The sequence below is a fragment of the Solanum pennellii genome, chromosome 4 (genome assembly GCF_001406875.1).
Source record: "Solanum pennellii chromosome 4, SPENNV200".
Taxonomy (NCBI): Eukaryota; Viridiplantae; Streptophyta; class Magnoliopsida; order Solanales; family Solanaceae; genus Solanum; species Solanum pennellii.
In genome coordinates, this window is record NC_028640.1 from 44,650,776 (window position 1) to 44,660,296 (window position 9,521).

The following is a 9,521-nucleotide window of genomic DNA, read 5'->3' on the forward strand; positions in this document are numbered from 1 at the left end:
GCCCAAACCGACTACACGGGTTGTTACATAGAGAACTAAAAATGGATGGAAAACATAACTATGATTGACAAGACAATGATGTGTAGAGTGAATTAAACTTGTATCGATGATGAATTAAACAAGTATCCAATAGTAACAAATAAATCAAAAATGTGAAATTAATTAAATTTGCATTAAGTTTTGTATTATACAGTATTTAAAGTTGAATTAGAAAAGAGAATTAAGAATGAATGGAAAAGGTAACTAACAAAAGATATAACAATGATCAATAAACTGATAAGTTGTATCAATAATGAATTAAATTAGTATCCAATAGTAATAAATCAATCAAAAAACTTCAAAATGAATTAAATTTTATTAAATTGTATTATCTAATTCAATTTTAATACAGTTGCAAGACAATGTTAATGCTACATTTAATTCATTTCAATCTAATATTTCTCCTAAATTCAATTATAAACTTAACCAAGCCCTCTTAAAATTGAGATATAAACTCCAAACGACATTTTCAATTATTTGTAGGAACTACCTATTCAAACTTATCACAAATTCGTAAAATTCAAGAAATGAATTCAATATTTGAAGCTTTATAATGACCATCAATGGTAAACTCTTACTTCTGTAATTTTAAAAATTTGGAATTTCTACTTAAAAACGTGATTGTATACACATTTGTGGTCTTTTGTTCCTCTTTTCATCTTGTTTTTGAATAAAAAAATAGTGAAATGGACAAAAATTGAGGAATATAGTTATTTAGATGAAAAGTTTAAAGAAAGAAACAAGAATTAAAAAAAGAAAAAAGAAGAGAAGGAAGATAAATAACACCAGGGAAAGAAACAAAAAAGTAAAAGAGTTAAAAAAAGAAGAAGAAAGAGACGAAGAAGCAGAAGAGTAAAAAGAAAGATAGAAAGAGTCGAAGAAGCGGAAGAATAAAAAGAAGAAGAGGAAAAAGGGTTGATAAAGAGGTGAAGACCGTACAATTTTTTTAATTCCAAAAAAATGTTATATTTAGTTAGAAAATATATGTTGACATAAATTGATAAATATTTTTATAATATAACATATTTATGTGACTTTACCATGAATAAATAACTTAAGAAAAAAATAATCAATTTTCTCATAAAGGATGTTTGTAGACAACATTGAAAGCTATAAAATATATTTATACATTTGAGAATTAATAAAGAAAGAGATTCTCAACCAAAATTATTGCCACATAGAATATTGAAGATAAGAAGATCCTCCGGACCGCGATGTTGAAGAAGGACGATGTTGATGTGATTATCAAATCCCAACAACAAATTCTTGGTGAAGCACTTGATTGAAAAGATAAAGCGAAGTCACGAGACTGAGATAGGGAAGCAGCACGGATCACTATTGCAAATATCAAAAAGACAGTTAACTTTGATGATTGTTTTCAAGCTGAAAGAGATTTGATGTCCATTCTAAGTGCTCCAAAACAAATTCTTGGCAAAGCATTTGATGGAAAAGAGGAGAAGAAGAAGGTTGAGTTGCAAGAAGAGAAAGCTAAGTCGCAGCAGAATAAAAGATAGAGAAGTGGGTCGAATTAATTGATATTACAAGCATGAATTATATTTAAGGGACAGAAAAGACAAGTTAACATAGAAATATAAATATAGTTGATTTAAACATTACATATCCTTGCCCCATTTCCCAACTTCACTGTTATTTCATCCAAACTCGATTTAATTTTTGGCAGAGTCAGTTCTGATTCGTGTAGTGATCAGTTATGATATATGATCAATCCTATTAGTTTTGTTCATTACTAAAATGAAGGTAAGTAGTATTTTTTTCTTTAATTCTTTGAAATTTCAGTTTGTCGAATTATTCAATAAATATAATTTTGGGCTAATTATTTTTGTTTTTATCTCTTTTGATATAATTTCTAGCTTTGATTTTCTAGTTTTAATAATGTTGAAATTCTTGAATGCTTGGGAATTGTTAACAGATTGAGTTAATCATGTTTAGTATATATCAAATATTTTTTGATATTTTTATGAATTTTTGTTTTGAATAGATAAAGATATGAAAAATATTGTTTCTCATTTCTAATAAAACTTGAAAAATATCTATTTGTTTTACGTACCATAAATCATGTGCTTGGGGATATCTACCTTGAAGCTTACAGGTTGTAATGATATCCAACTCCTCAATATTTTAGCCCTGGTGTTTAATTACTTGTTCATTCTTGAAAGTCATTACGTGGATTTGAAGTTCCTCAATGCCTGTCCTGAGCTAAAAATGTTGAGCATTTTTCTGTGCGACACTACAATTCAGAATTATGAATTTTTGAGAAGGTTTAACTTGTTAGTGTTTATTTGTTCATTCCCTAACCACTTGTAGATGTGACGGTTAAGTCTACAAGACCACTCGAGGATGAAGGAGTCTGGATCTTTTACCTTGACCTACTGTAGTTTCCTCCAGCATCACCAAATGTCGACATACTGCTTGATGATTATAATTCCAGCTAACTAGGTGACACTGTTAGTATAGCCATATTAATTGGAATTACAAAGGAATTTAAGAACTGAAAGGGTAATTGAAGAACAAAGATAGAACAAAAGGGATGAGAAGCAGAACTGATCAAAGAAAAGTGATGAGGAAATAGAGATACACCATAATAATTTGATAAAATATTCTTTCTAACTTCTAGTCCTTTTTATCAAATGGTAATTGGGTCTGGATCTCAAATAAAACTCTCTAATATTTTACTTGGCCCAATATTTAGAACTGAATTAGTCTCATTCACCACTTTTAGACCACAAGCCCTTATGAGTTAGCTTGGTTCTCAAGACATTCACTCAGGCGTTCACCTCTGTGGTGATGGGGTTTTGACATTGATCTCTATCGACAAAAAACCTTACCTCTACAAGATCCCTCTCAAGCTAGTTCTCAACTGGTTGTACTCCAATACCATGTTAGTAATTGTTTCTTAAGAATCTAAGTTATGTTATTATCAGCTTTCTGTATACAAGCTAAATTACAAAGAAAAGAGGCCAAGCCAAGCAAAGAAAACTGAAAACAGACTCAATCTTTATGTTGCTGGTGCCTGAACTAACTGAAGAGGATTTTAAGTTCTCACAAAAGCTTAGAAACACATCTTATAGACAATTGAGGGACCATATTCATCGTACTCACCCTTTGTTATCAACATCTAAATAGGATGTAGTTATAAGTGTTGAATCCCTTCAGCTTAAAAAAAGTTAACAAGACTTGAAAGATTGATTTATTAGTCAAATAAAGTAAGGAGAAACTAACTCTTTTGATAGAATTGAGGGAAGCTAGAATTGATCCTCCTATCCAGGTGTTATACATCCTCTCAGGTGGTGCAATCACCTCGATATTTTTTCCCCTTGGAACATGAGTAGTGATTTCTTGCTCATACGTTCTGCTATACAAGGAAACATAGTTGAGCCACCACTAAGCATAATGTAGGCAAATAAGTCCTTCCTAATATCAACATCACTTTTTATGATTGAAATATAGACGTTTTCATGGATTCTTGTCGGTCCCTTTCCGACCAATGATGGCTGAAGTAGGACTTTACGACATTGGAAACCCCCATCACCAATGTAAAAGATTCGTCCATCAGGAAGCTCAAAGCCCTTGTCAACTGAAGATATATTTTTTGCCTTCTTAATCTCCTGTTGAAAATCCAGTGCAACATAAGTAATTGTCTCCTTCATATGCCTTGTAATATTTATTCTATCGCTATGTACATACAAAACATTCTTTGATAAGCTCCCATAAATAATTAGTAAGATCACGACCACTAATACTTAACCATAAGATAGCATTGGGAAGTGCATGTCCCTCATAGATGGGGATTGTGTGGGTCGAACCATCACTAGAATTAAGCACAATGCCTGGTTGTAAAATATTAAATGAAATTAGTGACCAGCTAATAATAAACAGTAGAGAACCAGTATTTCTTCTCTTCTGCTTCCCAGTTAGGCGACCCCTAGCAAACAAAGATAGAACAGGCTGGATTGCAACATACATGGATGGAACACTGAATTTCTCAAACATGATTTCGGTCATTTCTCCTGGTTTTCTCCATGGTTAAGTTATACTTACGTCAGAAGAATGGAATGCTCCTCAGGAGCAAAACGAAGTTCATTGTAAAATATGTGATGCTAGATTTTCTCCATATGATCCCATTTTTTTACCAAGCCATGTTCAATGGGATATTTCTAAGCCAAAATACCGCTAAGCTTGATCACCAACATAAACATCTTGTTGTCCCATACCAAGCATGAAGCTGATATAACGAGAACCCAACTACACTTTCGAAAATAGTCTTTGGACCATCATCCCTAACAAACCTAGCCTAAAGAAACAAGTGTATGAATATCCATCAACTAGCAACACAATGAATAAAACTGAAATTGCAAGTCGTTTGTTCTTCTTAACCTTAGATGCAGTTCCGTTGTCGATAACAACTGTTTGAATATCTATCACATCAGCTATCTTGTAAGGACGTTAAAAATTGTTTTTACAAGTCAATGAGAAATATCTTTCTTTATGTTTAGTTTGATATGTTCGCATTTTTGTTAATGCTGATCTGGTCTGCATTACATGGGTCCATTATCCCACTTCATGGACCCATTATCCCACTAATGGGAAGGTAGTTAACTATCAATTATCCCATTGATAGAAAGGTAGTTAACTATCCATTATCCCATTAATGGGAAAGTGGTTAATTACCCATTATTCCACTGATTGGATAATGATTAACTACCCATTATCCCACTACATAAATCCACTATCCTACTACTCTAGTGGTTGGTAACTTTCATAACTTCACAAGCATCTTGATGGAAGCACAATTATAATTATGTCATTTGTTTCAAAGGTCCCTAAGCACATTACTTCTAAAAAACTCCATACCATCTAAGAGTGAGGTTTGAGTGTAGACTCCGACTATATCGCTAACAATGGCTGGAGGTATGTCAATCACACCATATTTCCGCTGCGTCATTGTTGTATAATGTCTTATATTTGACATCAGAGCCGTTGAATTTCCTCTGCTTTGTTAATGTCGGAATTCTCTAAAATCTCTCAAAATGGTTCTTGAAAATTCAGATTTTGTTTTGAAATTTTTGAAAACATTTTCTAATAATAAAAAGCAAAGAGATTGTTGTTTTGTTTAGCACAATGTTCAACAATAAATCTTGATTATGATTTTGAGTTTCATATAATTTTGTTTGATTGAAATTTAGCCACAACAATCTTAATGAAATCATGTTATATATTATATTTTGGATCACTTAAAGAAATAAATGTCTAAGTGATCTGGAATTTATTTGATTAAAGTTTAGCCACAACATCTTTAATTGAATAAAATTTTAAAAGTTAAGGATCACATAAAGAATTTTAAGACATTAGAATTGTAATTAATTATGCATGATATGATAAGTTAATTTCTTTATTATTAAGTTGCATAATTAATTAAGATGAAATATTAAATACTTTTCATAATTACCCAATGAAGTATGAGTGAGAGTTTAATAGTTTTGTGATAAAGATAGAATATCATGCTATTAAATTGATAATTTTATCATAAATATGAATCTAATTGAATTAAAAAATTTAGCCCACAGACAATTTTTATGTTAGTAGATTCAACTCTATATTACTTGCCTCGAATTTATGTTAAGTCTGTATGTATATTTTTTACAGTTATGCAACATGCAAATTTCTCTTAAATTTGTGATATTCCTTAACTGAGTGGTGAGAATTATAAGAATTGGAAAAAGAGAATTCTCCTTCACTTAGGATGTATGGATATTGATTATGCTATCAGGAAAGACGAGCCACCTATTAATGAAATCAGCACTCAAGATGAGATTTTTCTTCATGAACAATGGGAATGCTCTAACCGTTTGAGTGTTATGTTCATTAAGACCAAAACCTCTGCTGGTATTCGTGGTTCTATTGAACAACATAACAATGTCAAAGGATCACCAAAGGCTATTGATGAACAGTTTGAGACTTCAGATAAGTCACTTGCCAGCATCTTAATTATGAAATTCTCATCAATGAGGCTCACTAGTGTGAGAAATGTGCATGATCACATTATGAAAATGCGAGACTTAGCGGCTCAATTAAAGATTCTTGAAGTTGAAATGTCTGAATCTTTTCTTGTGCACTATATCTTGAATACTCTACCTGTAGAGTATGATCCCTTTAAGATCTCTTATAACACACATAAAGATAAATGGTCTATTAATGAACTCATGCCCATGTGTGTTCAAAAGGAAGGTCAACTACTTATGGAAATAGGAGAAACTGCATTCATGACTACTCAAGAAAATAAAACCAATCAATCCAAAATAAGTATAAAGGAATGGCACCACTTGATGTTAATCATAACACTTGGTGGATTGATTCTGCTTCTACAATCCATATTACGAATTTCTTGCAGGATTTAAGAAATTTGCGGAAGCCAGTGGGAGCTAAGCGAAGCATCTTTTCTGGAGACAAGATGCAGTCGCATGTGGAAGATATTGGGACATGCAATTTAGTTCTTAGTAGTGTTTTTATTTTAGAGTTGAAAAAGACTTTTTATGTTCCTAATATTTCTAGGAATTTAATTTCAGTATAAAGACTTGTACCTTTGGGATATTCCTTCTTTCTAGAAAGTGATTCCAAACTGTTTTATAAACCTAAACTTATTGGATATGGTACATAGTCTAATGGTCTTTTCTCTCTTAATTAACAAAATGATTCCACTCATATTTCTATGCATGTAAAAATTGTTACTAAAAGATGTGTTATAAATGAAGATTCCTCTATCTTATGGCATCGAAGATTGGGACATATCTCCATCAATAGAATTAAGAGATTAATAAATGATAGAGTACTTAGTACTTTAAATTTTACTGATTTTGATACTTGTACGGACTGCATTAAAGGCAAGCAGACCAATAAGTCAAAGAAAAGTTCCAAGAGGATTTCAACCGTATTAGAAATCATACATTTAGATATATGTTGTCCAGACATGGAGCATATGGTCAAGAATACTTTATCACTTTTATCGATGATTGCTCACGATATATGTATCTCTACATGCTTCATAGTAAGAGCGAAGCATTAGAAGCCTTTAAAGTTTTCAAGGCTGAAGTAGAGAAACAATGCGTAAAACAAATTAAGATTGTGAGAACTGATAGAGGTGGTGAGTATTATGGTAGATATACAAAAGATGGACAAGCACAAGGTCTGTTTGCAAAGTTTCTTCAACAAAATGAGATTGTTGTCCAGTATACTATGCTTGGTTCTCCGGATCAGAATGGTGTAGCAGAAAAAAGAAATTGAAGATTATTTAACATGGTGCGTAGTATGTTAAGTAGCGCTAAGCTACTCAAGTCCTTGTGGATTGAATATCTTAAGACATCAGCGTATATATTAAACCGAGTTCCAACCGAGGTTGTTTCAAAGATGCCTTTTAAGTTATTCAAAGGTTGGAAACCTAGTTTGACACATATAAGTGTATGGGGATGCCTGTCTGAAGTTAGAATTTACAACCCACAAGAAAAGAAACTGCTTCCTAGGACCATTAGTGGATATTTTCATTGGATATGCCAAAAGATCTAAAGGATATATATTGTACTGTCCATCTAACATTACTAGGATTGTGGAATCAAGAAATGCAAAATTTCTTGAAAATGACTTAATTAATGGGAGTGATCATTTTCATAATACATTTTCTATAAGATATGAACCTTCTGCTTCAACTCAAAGATTGATTGGTGTACATAATACCCCTCAAGTTCAATTGGGTGTTGAGCAACCAATCAATGAGATTCAACAAGCTGCTGAAAACATGCATATAGATCAAGTTGTTCAAGTAATTCCTAAAATTATTGAACAACCAGTTGAACAACATAATCCACAGGAAAATGTTGGTGCAACATTGAGAAGATCTACTAGAGAAAGAAAATCAGCAATTTCTGGTGACTTTGTTGTATCTTTGCAAGAATCTGACGTTGGAGTTGAAAATGATCCTGAGTCTTTTTCAAGAGCCATGAATTATAAAGAGTCTGAATTGTATTACAATTCCATGAAAGATGAGATGAATTCTATGAAAAGTAACGATGTCTGGGATCTTGTCATTTTCCAAGTGGTGTTAAAACCATTGGATGTATAATGCGTTTTTATGACAAAAAGGACTCTTCGTGAAACACAGAAAGATATAAAGCAAAACTCGTTGCTAAAGGATTCACTCAAAATGAAGGAATTGATTACATAGAGACATTTTCTTCCTTGTCTAAAAAGTATTCCTTGCGCATAATATTGGCATTAGTAGCACACTTGACATAGAATTGGAAAAGATGGATGTGAAAACCGTATTTCTCAATGGTGATCTAGAGGAAGAGGTTTATGTGAAAAAATTATATATCGTGGTTTCACGGTATTTTTAATGTTTTTTCCTTAAGTTTAGTGTGTGTCCAAAAGCCTTTTTCTATTAATTTTTATGTAAGTTTCTCTTTATTTGCAGGAAATATGTCTAAAGATGAACGCGGAAGTTTTTGAGCAAGAAATGCAGAAAAGTACCACCTACGGAGCTTGTGACGGTCCGTAGGTGGCATCGTAGTGAAGATGCTGAAGGAAGATGGGGAAGTCTAACCAAGTGTTGGGTTACGAAGTGCGTGACGGACCGTCGTAGCCATGACGGTCCGTCCTGCTGGTTCGTCGTGATGATCAGAGAAGTAGTCCAGTACCCAAATTCCAAGATTTCAAGTTTTATGGAATGAAGACCCTCGATGGACCGTTGTGCCTGTGATGATCCGTTATACCTGCCGTCGAGGGTAATGAAGAGAGCAGAAGAAGAATTTGCAAAGTATGGGACGACGGAGTCCATGACGGCCCGTCGTGACCACGACGACCCGTCGTGAGGTCCGTCGACCCAGCCGCGTTTGACAGATTTTCAACAAATAGAGTCCTTCTTTGATTAGGTTTTTGTTTTTTTATAAATAGTTTGAAAAACCTCATTTTTGGGGTTAAGCTCTTGGTTGTTAGACTCCTGGTTATTAGACACTTTTATGTTAGATTCTTTGTTGAGGAGATTATTTTGATTATTACAGTTTGGTTTATTACACTTTTTTCTGGAGTTGATTATTAATGATTTTGTCGATTAATCAAGTAAATTTATGGATTTTATTCTTTCTCATTGAAGTAAGTGCATGAATTCTTATATCATATATATGAATATTGTGATTATGACTATGGGTAACTAAAATCCATAGCTAGGGTTGTGGTAACCATGGGGAAATAATAAGATAAAATCAAACTAAAATAACAATTCTAGAATAGTATCTTGCATGTTTTGATAATTCTTTCGCTTAGACCAAGGTTTCGGAGTGAAACTTTCTAGATGCCGGACCAATGATTTAGAAATACATAATTTATCACTTTGCATGCAAGATACTAGGAGAGAATTGTTATAGTTAGAATTATCAAGTTAGAAACCTGTGGGCAACACTTAAACCCTAGTTACT

At 32.8% G+C, this 9,521-nt stretch overlaps 1 pseudogene; it reads right to left on the reverse strand.

Annotated features, from left to right (window-relative positions):
* Positions 1 to 3,109: 3,109 nt before the first annotated feature.
* LOC107016720 lies at positions 3,110 to 5,002 on the reverse strand (annotated as a pseudogene).
* Positions 5,003 to 9,521: the final 4,519 nt, after the last annotated feature.